The following is a 17,870-nucleotide window of genomic DNA, read 5'->3' as shown; positions in this document are numbered from 1 at the left end:
AGAGGTAAAATTGCTCAGTTCAGTTCAGTTCAGTTCAGTCGCTCAGTCATGTCCGACTCTTTGCGACTCCATGAGTCGCAGCACGCCAGGCCTCCCTGTCCATCACCAACTGCCAGAGTTCACTCAAACTCATGTCCATCGAGTCAGTGATGCCATCCAGCCATCTCATCCTCTGTCATCCCCTTCTCCTCCTGCCCCCAATCCCTCCCAGCATCAGTCTTTTCCAATGAGTCAACTCTTCGCACGAGGTGGCCAAAGTATTGGAGTTTCAACTTTAGCATCATTCCTTCCAAAGAACACCCAGGAATGATCTCCTTTAGAATAGACTGGTTGGATCTCCTTGCAGTCCAATGGACTCGCAAGAGTCTTCTCTAACACCACAGTTCAAAAACATCAATTCTTCAGTGCTCAGCTTTCTTCACAGTCCAACTCTCACATCCATACATGATTACTGGAAAAACCATTGCTCAGTCATGTCCAAATCTTTGTGACCCCATGGACTATACAGTCCATGGATTCCTCCAGGCCAGAATACTGGTGTGGACAGCCTTTCCCTTCTCTAGGGGATCTTCCTAACACAGGGATTGAACCCAGGTCTCTCACATTGCAGGCGGATTCTTTACCAGCTGAACCACCTCATGGGAAGCCCAAGAATACTGGAGTGGGTAGCCTATCCCTTTTCCAGCAGATCTTCCTCACTCAGGAATCGAACCAGGGTCTCCTGCATTACAGGCGATTCTTTACCAACTGAGCTCTCAGGGAAGCCCCTGAAAAGTAAGCGTCACAATGTATTCCATACGTTTACTTAAATGACCCCACATTTAAACTTAGAATCACTGTGTTCATTAAGGGCAATGGCTCCCAGTTTATTACTCCCAGTAATAGAGTGAGAATCAAAAGATATGTAATTGCAACTCATTCAGTGTCTGACTTGAGTATGGAGAGAAATGATTTGTAAAAGGACATAAACGACTGGAGGTCCTGCAGATGGTATTGGAACCCAGATACTGCTCTCTGGTCAAGGTCACCTTCAGAGGAGGGCACTGAGTTTGGGGGACTCTGATGATCATGTTGAGAGGACCCATGTCTGATTATTTCACTTTGTGCCTTATGGGTACAGCCACAGAATTCAACTCCTAGTTTCTTTTTTATTCTAATTGCACCTAATTTTCCATCCTCATGGTCTTCTGTCCTCTGAGTGGGTCACAGAGAGATGACTGAGACCATAAAGCTGCTGAAAGTAGCATAGATAAGAATGACAGCATATTCTAAAAGAAAAATATGAAAATTTTATTTAGGAAACATGAGTTTTCTCTCTTGTCTGCCACTAGTCATCTATATGAACAGCAAAGAGGCTCTCCATGGAGAGATTCTTGTAATACATGTATTATTTATTTCATAGGGTAATAATGAAAGGAAACTGTATGTTAATAGAGTTTATAAAAATAAAATGTCCTACACATACAATTTGTCTCTGTAAGATTCCATTCCTATTAGGCTATGAATAACTAAATTGAGAGTCAAGTAACCTCTTTTAGGTACATTCTGGTTTATAAATATCATCCCCATTAGCATCACAGAAAACCAGGTTTGGAAGGAACTTTAAATTATTTAGTCCAACCACCCCACTGTTGCTTAGATACATTCCACATAAATGGAAATTATATAACTAATGAAAGCATTTGACCTAATATCCAGACATAGCACTCTAAGGAGAGTCTAATTTTTATACATAGTAGTGATATATTACACTGGAAGTTTTCAAATCATGGAACATATGGATATATGTATAATGGAATTGTAGCTTACCTGAGGATTAAGTTAGGAAGTCAGCGCTAAATCACTCATAATGGCTTAGATTGAGGCTGTCAAGATTTAAGAACTAACTTGTTTTGTTTCTCCACATGTATGCCGTTTAGTTACTGGGGCTAAGGTTTTCCTTGAGGAACATGTTGGAGACTGGGCACAAGTGGCTTACAAAGAAATGATTCTCTGTTTTGCTGATTTCTTCACATTTATTTTGCTTATGTTAAATGTGTGTATTCTTGATTTCAGTTGGGCCTAAATTTATTTCTAATGTGGTTAAAAAGCACTAACTATAACACTGCAATCTGTTGCTTGCAGCCTCAGTAAGCACACGTGTCCATGTTCACATATCTTCCACACTTCTCAGAATTTTCTTTTATCTGTATCATTTTTGTAAAACTTCAGCAACTTCACTTTATATGGCATGACTGAACATTTTAATATTCTAAACTTAGCCCTGAAATTATTTCAAATTAAGACTAGCTCCCTTTCCTTCTTTCTTGGTTGGCATTGACCTTTTATTCTCAAAGCATAGCAGAGATCATGACACAATGATGTGTATATAAAGTCAGAGGCAATTTGAACAGAAGAAAACCAACCCTTTTTCATACAGCATGACAGTGCTTGGAGGTCTGAACAGTGGTTTGGTGTCTGTGGAAGGATCAGGTAACATGTGCTGTGGTTTCACACTTTAGTCATGTTTTCTAAATTATTTCCTGTTTATCTGCTACAAAATTCATACTTGAATTTTTGCAGCCAAAAGTATTTGATTTCTTTGACATCTTTTCAGGAGTTTTGGATAGATAATTCCTAGATAAGTGTCAAATTTTCAAGTTATTTCTATATATATGCATGTATTATTTTGTATGTGTGCATCTGTTGGGAAAACACAGTTCCTTTTTTCCTTTTTTTTTTCTTTACTCTCAAACACTTCTGACATCAGACGTATGGGTTTTCTACACCATGCAATTTTGACACTAATGGCCTTAAGTTAGGGCAGACCCCACAGATTAAGGTTCAGTCCCACAAGATTGCTCCCTACTTCAAAAGTAGTAAGTCCCCAAGTCACTCAGAATTTCTGTCTGGCTTGGCTATAAATGGGAGGTTCACCTAGTATGGCTATAAATGGGAGATTTGATAATTTGTTAGAGCAATCTCACAGAACCTAGAACAGAGTTTACTTATTGATTGCTGCTGCTGTTGCTAAGTCGCTTCAGTCGTGTCCAATGTATTACAAACAGTGTGCTTCCCGGGTGACTCAGTGGTAAAGAATCTGCCTGCAACTCAGGATATGCAGGAGACGTGGGTTCAATCCTTGGATTGGGAAAATCCATTGGAGGAAGGCATGGCAACCCACTCCACTATTCTTTCCTGGAGAATCCTCATAGACAGAGGAGCCTGGCGGGCTACAGGCCATAGAGTCACAAAGAATCAGAAGTGACTGAAAACTGAACGACAGCATAGCACATTATGAAGGGTATTTTAAAGAACACAAATGGACAGCCAGATAAACAGGTGAACAGCACAGGGACTGGAAGAGCCCCAAGCACAGGAGCCTCTATTGTCATGGAGTTGGGGTATAATACCCTCCTAGATGTGGATGTTACCAACCTGCCAGCTTTTCAGACTCTCCCTGGATCAGGAAGATGCCCTGGAGAAGGAAATGGCACCCCACTCCAGTATTCTTGCCTGGAGAATCCCATAGACGGAGGAGCCTGGTAGGCTACAGTCCACGGGGTCGCAAAGAGTCGGACATGACTGAGTGACTTCACTTCACATAGCATGATTGATAATTATACCAATCTCCATTTCTTCCCCAGAGGATAGAGGGTGAAGCTTAAAGTTCTAAGCTTCTAATCAGGCTTAGCATTTCTGGGGACCAGCTTCCATCATGAAGCTATCCAGGAGCCCACCAAGTGTTTCTTCATTAGAACAAAAGACATTCCTACCACCACGCAAATTCCAAGGAATTTAGGAGATATATGTTAGGAACTGGGTTAAAGATCAAATGTTAGAACAAACGTTGCTTTTAGCACTTTTACCACTTTGGAAATTACAAAGGATTTAAAAGCTCTGGCTAGGAGCTGAGGAAGAACACCAAAGTATATGTTTCTTATTATATCACCATATCACGGTGAATATATATTTGTATATTTCCAAACCATAAATCTTCTTGTATCTCTATCTCCGTAACTGGACATTTATTAACTCACACTCTCCGCTGACTTCTATGCTACTCTTATTGGTTAGCAAGATGCCCCTGGAGTCTTTGTGCCTGAGCTTTTCCCAAAACTGTGATTCCCTCCATGTGTAACTTAGAACAAATTACATAACCTGTCTGAAATTTCAGTCTTGCCATCTGTAAAATTGGGATGGCAGTTACACTGACCTCATAGGATTGCTGGGAGATGTTGAGCGCCTAGTACAGGACTGGCATCATATAAATAGTCATTGACTATTAGGTCTTAAAGCACACACATACACATACATATATATGTTATTAAGCAGTAGAAAAAGAAGGACATTCTGCCATTTGTAATAACAAGAATGAACCTTAAGAATATTATGCTAAGTGAAATAAATCAGAGAAATATAAATACAGTATGATCTCACTTTTATGTAAAACCTGAAAGCACTTAGCTCACAGAAACAGAGAAGAATGGTGGTTGCAGGGGCTGTGAGGTGATGCTAGTCAATGAGTACAAATTTTCAGTTATAAGATGAATAAGGTCTGGGAATCTAATGAGTAGTGTGATGACTACAGGTAACAATATTGTATTGTGCACTTGAAACTGCCCTGAGACTAGAGCTTTAATGTTTTCACCACAACAACAGCAAAGCAACAAAAGTGAGATTATGTGAACTAAAAGATGTGTTAACTAAGCTCATTGTGGTAAATATTTCACAATAGATAACATATATCAAATTATCACATTATTCACCTTTAACTTGCACAATGATATATGTTAATTATATCTATATAAAGCTGGAAAAATAAATATTAACTCCTATTACTCTCCTTTGCAAAGAGTTGACTCATTGGAAAAGACTCTGATGCTGGGAGGGATTGGGGGCAGAAGGAGAAGGGGACGACAGAGGATGAGATGGCTGGATGGCATCACTGACTCGATGGACGTGAGTCTGAGTGAACTCCAGGAGTTGGTGATGGACAGGGAGGCCTGGCGTGCTGCGATTCATGGGGTCGCAAAGAGTTGGACACGACTGAGCGACTGAACTGAACTGAACTGAATCTTCTTTTGGTTTTACCATTTGTATACTCATTTAATTTCCTCATCTATATTGTAAATGTCTAAAGAACAAAGATTTTATCTTGCCTGACTTTGTTTTCTAATGACTATTCCCTTATACAATGAGTAGTACTTAGAAATACACATGGGCTTTGTGGTCAGAAAGATATGTGTTCATGTGTGAATTCACATCTAGGTTCCAATACTTGAGAACAAGTTTCATTGTTTCATGTGTATATTTCAAGTAATAAAAACACCAAGATCATAGGTACTCCTGGTTTTCTATAATGTAAAAATCATGAAGAACTTAGCTCAGTATCTGTCACATAGTATTAAGACAATATTAATGGTAGTTCTCTTATTGTTATCACTTGGAAAATGAAACATCACACAAAAACTTATGTAAGTTTTGAAAATTAACTGTCTAAAATCTACTAAAATTCTTTCCCATGCATACAGCGAAATTATTTGCACTTTTTATAAATGGGGCAGAGTCTTATTCTGGAGTCTACAGCATTTTAGAGACAGCAAATTTTCCCCTCAGTCAAGCAGATCAGAAAATGGAGATGTAGGAAGGAGAATTAGTTTGTAAAAGAGAGCACAAATCTTTAATGATGCTATCTTGTGACCTCTTTTAATATTTCTTGGTCTTCATTTCTTCCAAAGGTAATCTCTAGCCAACATGAAAGTAATAATTTGGAAAAGATTTCTAACTTACCTTATCTGCTCTTTTATGTTTTTTATCCTTCTCTTTCTTTTCCTCATATCTGGGACAGGAGATCTAGCTCATCATTTAATTTGAGCTTCAAAATAGCCCTGTATTGTATATAGGACAGGTATAATTATAGCCAACCTTAAAATGAGAAATAGCCTCAAATAGGTTAACTATCTAAGGTCATACAACTTTAGTCACTAAAAGGCAGGAAATGAACCTTGTCCTTGACCTCCACATTCAGTGTTCTTCCCATCACATCCGCTGGTTGTGACTTTTAAGACTGCTTGGGCCAGCAGTAAGCAGTTTTTAACTTGGGATGAAAGGCATGCCTCTTGCCATCAGCTCTCCGGTCAGTTGACAAGTGTCAACTTTGTTGTGAGCATAATAGTGCTTTATAACACTTGGAGGCAAGAACAATTCAAATCCCCAAAACAAATGTATCAGGGGAAGAAAAATGTTCACTATCAGAAACATTTTAGCAAAATAATATGCTCTGCCAATACAGTCAAAATGAAAGAGTTTCATGACTATTTGGTTCATCCTTGAAATTTCTGATACAGTGCTGAATATTTGCTTAGGAAAAGCATGTTTTCAATGATAAAACCCAATTTTAAAAGTGCAAATCTGCCATGAGATGTTGGTGTATAAAGACGTTATTCACTTTTTGAGAATACAGGGGTTTTTGATGCCCATTTATGCTTTGAGTCCATTTCTGAGAAAATATACATCTCAGAGTTCCTATTTTTATTCTTGACTTCTCCCAATAATGTTGAATATAGGCATTAAGTTCTCATACATTAAAAAAAAAAAAACTACTGAGAAAATATTATTCACTGACTTACTGAAATTAAACCTCATAGCACAAAAACACCTCCTAGTTTCTTGGAGGGGCTGGAGTCAATAATTCATCTCCTTGTAGACAAGGTGGAAAGCAACTCTCCGCACAGCTGACTGCTCCTGCTCTGAGTGGTGATTGATGGGGGAGGAAGTAGGCAGAGAATGCTCTTAAGGATTTCTTGCAGTCAGGGTTCTTAACCTCAAGTTCATGGATAACTTGGGGCTTCGGTGATAAACTTTATAAGGTCTGCAAACCACCACTAATAGTGTATAAATATACCTCAAGAACTTTATATGTACATCCTACTTGAAATGTATATAAACATAGTCCCTCATTAATAATCTCTGGTGTAAAACACCAGTGTAGTTAATTTAGGGACATAGCTATCACAAGCCGCAAGAGAATTGTGTAGCCCACTGTTTCATAGATCATAGGGAATAGCTGAAATGTTGAATCTTTGCTATTGTAGCTTCACTGCCCCAATCTTTGTGGATTATGGGTAGGACAGAATATTGTGAAATGTGCTTTGAATATGAATTTCCAGTGGAAGTTGCAAAGTAAATACAATTATGTTACCCATTTCTGTTAAGTGTCCAAAAATATCCCATTACATTCACTCTAAATGATACCCATGAAAAATGTGCAATGAACAGCTATGGAAGGAATGATGAAGTATTGGGAGAGCTGAGTATTTCAGGGTAAAATAAAGTAGATAGGAAAGAACAGAATATGTCTCCAGAGAAGAGAATGGAGTGGGTAATTGTACTGCAGTCATTAGGACAGTCATTTATTGTTAGGTTTCTTAATGTTCCATAAGACATTGTTTATTTCTAAATGGTGAGTCTTCTGTACTTTATTCTTTAGTATAAATGGCAGCCCACTCCAGTATTCTTGCCTAGAGAATCCTGTGGAGGGAGAAGCCTGGTGGGCTGCTGTCCATAGGGTCGCACAGAGTCGGACACGACTCAGGCGACTTAGCATGCATGCATGCATTGGTGAAGGAAATGGCAACCCACTCCAGTATTCTTGCCTGGAGAATCCCAGGGACAGAGGAGCCTGGTGGGCTGCCATCTATGGGGTCGCACAGAGATGGACACGACTGAAGCGACTTAGCAACAGCAGCAGCATATCCCATATTTAATATCTGCCTTCATCACACTTCCTTCTTTTCTTACCATTGGATTATCTTTTCATTTTCTTGAATTCCCTTACATTGTAAGCTTCATAGGACATATTTATTTTGTCACTCTTATCTATGTGTATGAAATTTTTTTCTGTATACAAATATCTATGCTGAAAAGATGTTGATAAGAGAAAGTATCAGCCTCTGTGCTGAATGTCACTAGATATATTTACCTGCAGATTTTCAAACCTACAATTCTCTTTTGTATTTTTTCATTGTTCCCATTAAATGCATGTGATTTATAGTGAAATTTGCAGAAGTAAACTGGGATGACTGAATGGAGTATACTGCAAATGCCATAGACCTGTGATAAATGAGGTAAGTCATATTTGCTATTTTGGAAAAAATTTCTTCCTTTCTAATTCTGGAGTGATAATAATTTTCAGTTGCTTGGAATACCTTTTCATGTTAGTGAGTTCTGTCTACAATTTATATTGAGTTTCAGAAGAGGAAAAATGCATATTTCACTTGGTTGAGACAAAGAGTGTAGGGAAATTACAGAAGTGCTAACTATGGACAATTGTCAAGTCTGGTATGCTAACACTATTGATTGTGTTTTCTCTGGACTTGAAATCATCTTTTCCTAATGATGAGATTTTATAGGCCATAGGGTTTACTGTAAAAGAAGTTCACTGCTTTACTACAAAAGCTAAAAGAAAAAGAATTATCCTGGTTGTTGAGCAGAGGGCAGTCTGTAAAACAACTGTATTAATTTATACACACATTGCATTGCTATAATTACAGGTGAGAATCATCTTAGCAATGAGCCTGTTCATCCTCATAATTATCATTGTCCTTGAAGGATAGTATTTATTGTAATTTTTTTTAATTTTAAGAATAAGTGATCAGAGTTAAAATTTTTTTGAACTTGTGTTTTGGGGTTACCTGAATGAGAATTAATCTTTATGTAGGAGGCCAAAGCAAAGCTTAAGCTTAGTTAACATCTAAACATTTTTCCCTTTGACAGGCTTAAGCCTAAGTAAGCAGATTATGTTGATATAATAAAAATGCCTTGTTTATATAATAGATAATCAAAGCTATCAAGGATAATCTGTTGTGAATTATCATGGATAATCTATTTTGTGGTTTTATTAAACTTAACAAAAATGGAGTCTACTGGGAAAAACACACAGTGTAAAAGCAGTAATTTGAATTTATTCTGTATCTTACTAAGGACTATAGCTTGGGATACAGACACTCAGATAGCTCTGAGGAACTGTTCAGAAAAAGTGGTGGGGGGTGGTGAGCAGAATATATGTGATTTTGTCAAAAGGGTTTATACAATCATCCACACATTTTGATGGAAGATTTTATCATGAGGAACAAATATCTCAGGTCATATTTTACTGCTTTCTTAGATATGAGAAGATGCAAGAATTTGGGTTCATAAAAATTTCTCCTGAAAATATATCTATCTGAGTCTTTTCTGCTTAATTTCCTCAAGCACAGAATGTCTCATTACTGATTTTCACCCTTGAAATTCCTTTCAGGGTGTACTGCAGATTAATGACTGCAGTTGTTTGTAGAACCAAATGGTGAGTGACATTCTTTAGTTTATAATAATCAATTTAGTTTGATGCACATTTATAAATCAGTTAGGAAGAAATTTAATTAGGATAAGGGTTTCACTTATTTGACTTCAGATTATTCAGTTTCAATTATATTCAAATCTGTTGAAGCTTTTCAAATAATATAACCTTCAGTGAAAATCTGGAGGGTTAAAAAATTGATATCAAATGAGTAAACTTCTTTCTAGGCATGAAGAAAGAGCAGTAACAGTTATTCAAAGCCCAATGTTAGTAAACTAGCTAAGTGGAGCTCTTTATAAAGTATATTGATGTTGTGGATATAGCTGACTGGGTTATTTGTGCTTTGGAAAATCAAAGCTTTTAGTTTGAATCATCTAGGTTCAATCTTGTGATTTTTAAATATCAGCTAAAATACCTTCTATTGTCTGAAAACTGCCAGGGGCATTGTATCTTAATGCTCATATAGTTTCTGGTACACTGTGACCATTTAGTGAAAGTATGGGAGAAACAAATGTGTTTTTCTAGTTTATTTCATGTGTTATTTTCCCCTAATAGACCTAATTTCCATACTGAAATGGTGAACATGACTTGTCAAGGTTTTAGACCATATTTTATTTTGCATCTGGCTTTTCAACCATTGTACACGTTTTTCACCATGCCTCTTTCCTTCCTGGTCCCTCTTTCATAATTTCTTTTCCTTTTAATAGAATTCTCTGTTTCTATGATTATTTGTATATAAGGGCTTGAGCTTAGCTTTCTGATTCAACTTTGGTAACATTGTCTCAATTACAAAACTCTTAAGACATTTAGTTGCAGAGTCTTCCTTACCAAGACTACAACCCATCACAATAAGGTGTTGGCATCAAAATAGGGTGACTGCTGCAGATGTCTTTTTTTCCTCAAATAGGAACAGAACATTTCTGATTCATTACTTTCTAATGATGCAATCTTACCCAGTTTTATTTTGTTAGATGAATTAAGAATAATTCAGGGTAATCTAAATATTCAATTCTAATTTTTATTTACAGAAGGTTTGTGGAAAAAAGTTTTTTTTTTTTAACTGAGGTTTTGAAAATCATGAAAACCAAACCCTCATGAAATGAGGGGAGTCTTCTGTTTATGCACTGCAATCAAGCCACTTTCTCAGTGCTTTAACCTCCTGAAGGACCTGCTGTTTAACCCTCCAGTTTTTTTCCTTTAAATCATATGACTTATTTTTCCTTCCTAAACCATTCCTTAGGATCTTCCTCAATTATCTCCTGCCTGCAGCGGTCTTACTCAGAATTAACGTGGATAACTTGTTCCTACCTTCAGCTTGTCTTCAAAAACCTACCTTGACCATTTTTTGAATCTTAAAATTATGCTCTCACCCCAACTTTTGGTTGTCTCCTACTTACTCTAGTTGACTTTTCCTTTTATCTATAGTATTCATCATCCTATACCCTAGAATACTTACTTCTTTTATTTCTCGTATATTCCTTTAACTCTCATCCTATAGCATAACCTCTATAAGAACAGGAATATTTGTCTGAGTGACTCACAGATAGGTTTTAATGACCCAGAACAGTGCTGAGTTACAGTAGAAGTTAAATAAATATTTGCTGAATGAATAAATTACAAGACCTGTTTGATCTGTTAGATTTATCTCTATTGCAAAGTAATTTCATAAAAAAATACCAAAAATGTTCTTAATTATTCTTAAAATTTCTGGTGTAAACCGTATATTCGAGCAAAGAGAATAAAATATTTACCAAAAACTACAGGTTAATTCCAGTAGTCATGTATGGATGTGAGAGTTGGTCTATAAAGAAAGCTGAGCACCGAATTGATGCTTTTGAACTGTGGTGTTGGAGAGACTCTTGAGAGTCCCTTGGACTGCAAGGGGATCCAACCAGTCCATCCTAAAGGAAATCAGTCCTGAATATTCATTGGAAGGACTGAGGCTGAAGCTGAAGCTCCTGTACTTTGGCCACCTGATGTGAAGAACGGACTCATTGGAAAAGACCCTGATGCTGGGAAAGATTGAATGCAGGAGGAGGAGGGGACGACAGAGGATGAAATGGTTGGATGTCATCACCAACTCGATGGACATGAGTTAGAGTAAGCTCCGGGAGTTGGTGATGGACAGGGAAGGCTGCGTGCTGCAGTCCATGGGGTCTCAAAGAGTAGGACACCACTGAGCAATTGAACTGAACAGGTTAGTTACCATAAATGTGATAGTTCAGTTTCTGTCATTAGCCTCAAATAAAAAGAAAATTCAAAGCACTCGCTTTATTCTTTAGAAAGAATACTATTAGAGAAATGAATTTATTGAAATAAAATATTCTAACATTTTAACAGCATCAGTAAAATTGTACATCTCAAAACATTTTCTGAGCAGAAGCAGAAATGTTGTGAAGGTTTTATAATGATACAGATCTGAAATAAATGGCAGATTTGATTCCTTAGAGAACCATGGGATTCTTTCAACCAGAGTAGAAAATAACTTTTTCCCTCTTATTGGAGAGTTTTGTCCAAATTACAAGCACTATTAAAAAATGAATTAAAAATGTTTTTTAACTTACAGCTGTGGAACTATTTTTGTCTCTTAATTTGTACTCTATTTTATATTCAAATAAAATCTAAATTAATGTCAACTTTTGATTTGAGGATGTTAGGTTTTTAGAGTAATATCTTTTGAGACACAAGCATTTTCACTGTAAATACACAATAAGCATTCATGCAATAAATCCACCTTTATCAGGCACTATATTTGCTGATTGAGAAAAGAATATAAAAGAGCTATTGACTGAGAAGAAAGGTTCAATAGCAATCTCCAGTTTACTTTATGGAGAGAAAAAATGGTTTTCTTTGAAGAGTGGGGGAGATTTAATTAAAAATAAAATAAGGAAAAGGTTACTTTCCATTAAAATTTGAAAGGTTAAGAAAGTAAATATGAAGAAGTCCATGACACCATTTTTTTTTCAAATTCTCACTTCATTTGCATCATACAAAGCAGATAAATTGTGTACTCCCTCCCCAAAGCGGGTAACAGAGATATGCATATAACATGAAAGAACATCTGTTAGTAAGTCTCTCCTGAAAAAAGCGGGAAGGGCAAAAGCTTACTTCTTTCAGAATTAATTTGGTAATAAGAGGTCCCTTTGAAACTTCAGATGGCTCAACACAGAATAGCACAGAATGTCAAAGTGTAGATGGAATTTCCAGTGTAAATTAACAGGTAGATGGTAATAAGTAGATGCAGTGCTAATTCCTCATTTACTAATTGCAGATACAATAATAATTTGTTAAGACAATATGGGAACACATGAAAGTAAAAAAAGAAAAAGGACACATCTGCTTATTATTAATTATGTAAGTTAGAAATACAGCAGTAAATCCATCCATGAGGGAAACTCAGTTATTGTTTTTTTATCATCCTTCCTCTCAGGGAATTGCTCTATTTCCCAAAAATGAGTTTTTTAAAAAAGAAAACTATAGCCTCTACTTTGAAACCAGGTACAATTATCTTATTAGCAATTAAAACCTTCCCCACATTTGGAGAGGCTTAATTTAAACTTCTTAGGACCTAGGTAATTGGATTGAGATCAAACCAGTCAGTCCTAAAGGAAATCAACCCTGAATATTCATTGGAAAGATTGATGCTGAAGCTGAAGCTCAGATATTTTGGCCACCTGATGCAAAGAACCAACTGATTGGAAAAGACTCTGATGCTGGGAAAGATTGAGGACAGAAAGAGAAAGGGGCAATAGAGGAAGAGATGGTTGGATGGTATCATGGACTCAATGGACGTAAGTTTGAGAAAACTCCAAGAGACGGTGAAGGACAAGTAAGCCTGGTGTCCTTCAGTTCACGTGGTCAGGAAGAGTCGGCCACGACTTAGCAACTGAACTACAGTTGAATTGACTATTTGCTCACTAGTAACTAGAATGCATTTACTAAGATGCTCAATCATTTCTTCAGTCCTAAGAGTGTAATCTCCAATTCATAATCATCAGGGAACATCTGTGGAAAATTTCTGCCTTGAGTTTATTTTGTGAAAATTTAAATAAGGCCTAAGGAAAATCTAAAAGTTGCTTTGAGTGCCCTCAGCATGGTGATGGGAGTTAAGGGGTTCTCTTGATAGAAATATGCTTTTCATAAAGATTTTTTATGATCATATATAATTATCTCAAATAAAATAGACAGTTAATACATGTTATTTGAGGATAATGGGAGGCAATAAGTAGAGGGAGTGGAAACATTATGTTTTTGCATACTGAGTTGTTATTTATTCATAAGTTGCTCGCTGTCCCACTTTTCAACTAATTATAAAGAAAAAAACAAGCCATAAACTGTCACATTAAAATATCAATGGCTAATACTGTACAAAGAAAATTGTATTACTCTTTCCAAGGTGGTTTGCATCTTCAAATACAATGTGTAAAGGGGGAGATATTTTCATTTAAACAAAGCATCTCTAGACAGCGGTAGATGAAAGAGATCTATTTGGATGTATGCTATCCTTCAAATCGAATGCAATAGGGAAGTTTCTGTTATGCTTATAATGAGTATCCTGGTTGCATATTAAAATGAAACTTCTAAGTGGGTTCCAGTTGCAGATGATATAGAGTAAGGACACTCAACCCCGTGTCTCCTACCGGAAGCAAGTGTAAAACCTGGAAAGAATGCATGAATCAGTTATTTGCAGTCTCTTAAAAGTAAATGTATTTAGGAAACAACCCAAATTTCCATCAGTGGATAGTGGATAGTGGATAAACATGCATACTATGGAATATTATTCAGCCTTAAGAAGGAAGAAAATTCTGACACATCCCAGGTATAACACAAATGAAGCTTGAAGACATTATGCTTAGTGAAATTAACCAGTCATAAAAGACAAATGCTCTATGAATCTATTTAAATAAATCATCTAGAATAATCGAATTCATAGAGACAGAAAGTAGGGGAGGGTAGAATGGGGAATTATTCTTAAATGGGTACAGAAATTCAGTTTTGCAAGGTGAAAAGTGTTCTAGAGATGCATGATTTCTATGATTTGACAACAATTCAAATGCACTTAATACTATCATGAAAGTGAAACTCTCCCAGTCGTGTCTGACTCTTTGTGACCCCTTAGACTATACAGTCCATGGAATTCTCCAGGCCAGAATACTGGAGTGGGTAGCCTTTCACTTTTCCAGGGGATCTTCCCAACCTAGGGATCGAACCCAGGTCTCCTGCATTGCAAGCGGGTTCTTTACCAGCTGAGCCCAAGGTACAGTACATTTAAATCTGGTTAGACTGAATTGTCGGAGAAGGCAATGGCACCCCACTCCAGTACTCTTGCCTGGAAAATCCCATGGACAGAGGAGCCTGGTGCGCTGCAGTCCATGGGGTCCCTACAGGTAGGACACGACTGAGCGACTTCACTTTTACTTCGCATTTTCATGCATTGGAGAAGGAAATGGCAACCCACTCCAGTGTTCTTGCCTGGAGAATGCCAGGGACAGGGGAGCCTGGTGGGCTACCATCTCTGGGGTCCCACAGAGTCAGACACGACTGAAGCGACTCAGCAGCAGCAGCAGCAGCAGCAGAATGATGACATTATAGACTGAATTGTGTCTCCTGACCACATTCACATGTTGAAGTTATAATCACATGTTTATACCTTAAGTAAAGATATAAATCACATGTTTATACCTTAAAATATGACTGTATTTGGTGATAGAGTCTTTATAAAATGTATTTGAGGTTTAATAAGGTCCATATGCCAGCAAATTTGGAAAACTCAGCAGTGGCCACAGGACTGGAAAAGGTCGGTTTTCATTCCAATCCCAAAGAAAGGCAATGCCACAGAATGCTCAGACTACTGCACAATTGCACTCATCTCACACGTTAGTAAAGTAATGCTCAAAATTCTCCAAGCCAGGCTTCAGCAATACGTGAATTGTGAACTTCCAGATATTCAAGCTGGTTTTAGAAAAGGCAGAGGAACCAGAGATCAAATTGCCAACATCTGCTGGATCATGCAAAAAGCAAGAGTTCCAGAAAAACATCTATTTCTGCTTTATTGACTATGCCAAAGCCTTTGACTGTGTGGATCCCAATAAACTGTGGAAAATTCTGAAAGAGATGGGAATACCAGACCACCTGACCTGCCTCTTGAGAAACCTGTATGCAGGTCAGGAAGCAACAGTTAGAACTGGACATGGAACAACAGACTGGTTCCAGATAGGAAAAGGAGTAGATCAAGGCTGTATATTGTCACCCTGCTTATTTAACTTCTATCCAGAGTACACCATGAGAAACGCTGGGCTGGAAGAAGTACAAGCTGGAATCAGGATTGCCGGGAGAAATATCAATAACCTCAGATATGCAGATGACACCACCCTTATGGCAGTAAGTGAAGAGGAACTCAAAAGCCTCTTGATGAAAGTGAAAGTGGAGAGTGAAAAAGTTGGCTTAAAGCTCAACATTCAGAAAACAAAGATCATGGCATCTGGTCCCATCACTTCATGGCAAATAGATGGGGAAACTGGAAACAGTGTCAACTTCATTTTTTGTGCTCCAAAATCACGGCAGATGGTGATTGCAGCCATGAAATTAAAAGACGCTTACTCCTTGGAAGGAAAATTATGACCAACCTAGATAGCATATTCAAAAGCAGAGACATTACTTTGCCAACAAAGGCCCCTCTAGTCAAGGCTATGGTTTTTCCAGTGGTCATGTATGGATGTGAAAGTTGGACTGTGAAGAAAGCTGAGCACCGAAGAATTGATGCTTTTGAACTGTGGTGTTGGAGAAGACTCTTGAGAGTCCCTTGGACTGCAAGGAGATCCAACCAGTCCATTCTAAAGGAGATCAGTCCAGGGTGTTCATTGGAAGGACTGATGCTAAAGCTGAAACTCCAATACTTTGGCCACCTCATGCAAAGAGTTGACTCACTGGAAAAGACTCTGATGCCTGGAGGGATTGGGGGCAGGAGGAGAAGGGGACGACAGAGGATGAGATGGCTGGATGGCATCACCGACTCGATGGACATGAGATTGAGTGAACTCCGGGAGTTTGTGATTTACAGGGAGGCCTGGCATGCTGCAATTCATGGGGTGGCAAAGAATTAAACACGACTGAGCGACTGAACTGAACTGAAGGTCATAAGAGTGGAACCCTCTCAGAAGGACTGGTGTCCTTCTAAGAATAGAAAGAAATTCTAGAAATGTGCACATACAGAGAAAAGATACATTAATACCAGATACCAAAATATATTTTAAAAAACTAAAAAGATACAGGAAAGGGAAAAACAGGGAGACAGAAACAGAGACATCAAAAATAAATACTGGTAGCTGCTGCTGCTGCTGCTGCTAAGTTGCTTCAGTCATGTCCAACTCTGTGGGACCCCATAGATGGCAGCCCACCAGGCTCCCCCGTCCCTGGGATTCTCCAGGCAAGAACACTGGAGTGGGTTGCCATTTCCTTCTCCAATGCATGAAAGTGAAAAGTGAAAGTGAAGTGGCTCAGTCGTGTCTGACTCCTAGCGACCCAATGGACTGCAGGCTACCAGGCTCCTCCGATATTTGGCAAAACTAACACAATATTGTAAAGTTTAAAAATAAAATTAAATTAAAAAAAATAAAATGTAAAAAAAAATAATAAAGCCAAAAAAAAAAGAGTACTGGAGTCGATAGATCCAAATATATCAGTAATTACATAATCTGTAAATGTTCTAAACACAAAAATTAAAAGTCTCATAATATATAAAACACTTGGCCTAAGTATATTTTGGGGCTTTCCTGATGGCTCAGATGGTAAAGAATCTGCCTGCAATGTGGGAGACCCGGATTCAATCCCTGGGTTGGGAAAAACCCCTGGAGAATTCCATGGACAGAGAAGCCTGGTGGGATACAATCCATGGGGTTACAAAAAGCTGGACACAAATAAGCAACTGAGCAAACATGCACACACTTTTAATATTAACTTTTATAATTTTTGAAAGCTGTGTTTTTAAAAATATAGGACACTTCATGAATTTACATGTCATTTCTGCTCAGGGACTATGCTCTTCTCTGTATCATTCCAGTTTCAGCATAGCTGCCAGTGAGCATTCTTACAATAATGCTCTTATTTGCTTTTATCTTTACTAAATTAGAGGCCTTGTTGAGGCAGAGATGATATCTGACTTATTTATAATTGTTTTTCCTAGGCTTGTACATTAAATATTTGTTGAATGAGTAGTAAAACTTTATGGAATTTAACTGTACGCTTTTTACTGAGAGAATTTAACATATGGTTGTCCACTGGTTCTTAGTTACTTATGTTAGAGGCAAGCGTGAGAGTATTGGTTATACACTTGAAGGGAGACTGAATTGTACTCAGTTTTTGACGTTTGACTCCTCTGTTTCCAGCTAGTTACTAAGCCAACAATTACCATCTTTATCCCAAATCAGAGTTCTTTCTGATCTAATAATTGTGTGATCTTTTTTTTCAGGAAGGGCTTTATATAATGCTCACTTAATATTATAATATTCCACTCTCCATGGTTTCCTATATTTTGATAAACCAAACATTCTGT

General features: G+C 37.6%; 1 pseudogene; it reads right to left on the bottom strand.

Moving 5' to 3' along the window:
• Positions 1 to 17,304: 17,304 nt before the first annotated feature.
• LOC147348228 (U6 spliceosomal RNA) lies at positions 17,305 to 17,403 on the bottom strand (annotated as a pseudogene).
• Positions 17,404 to 17,870: the final 467 nt, after the last annotated feature.

This window comes from Bos grunniens, chromosome 22, assembly GCF_055505025.1.
Source record: "Bos grunniens cultivar Pamir isolate PY7600 chromosome 22, Bosgru_T2T1.0, whole genome shotgun sequence".
Taxonomy (NCBI): domain Eukaryota; kingdom Metazoa; phylum Chordata; class Mammalia; order Artiodactyla; family Bovidae; genus Bos; species Bos grunniens.
The sequence above is the reverse complement of the archived record's forward strand: the minus strand, read 5'-3'. Positions and strand labels throughout refer to the sequence as shown.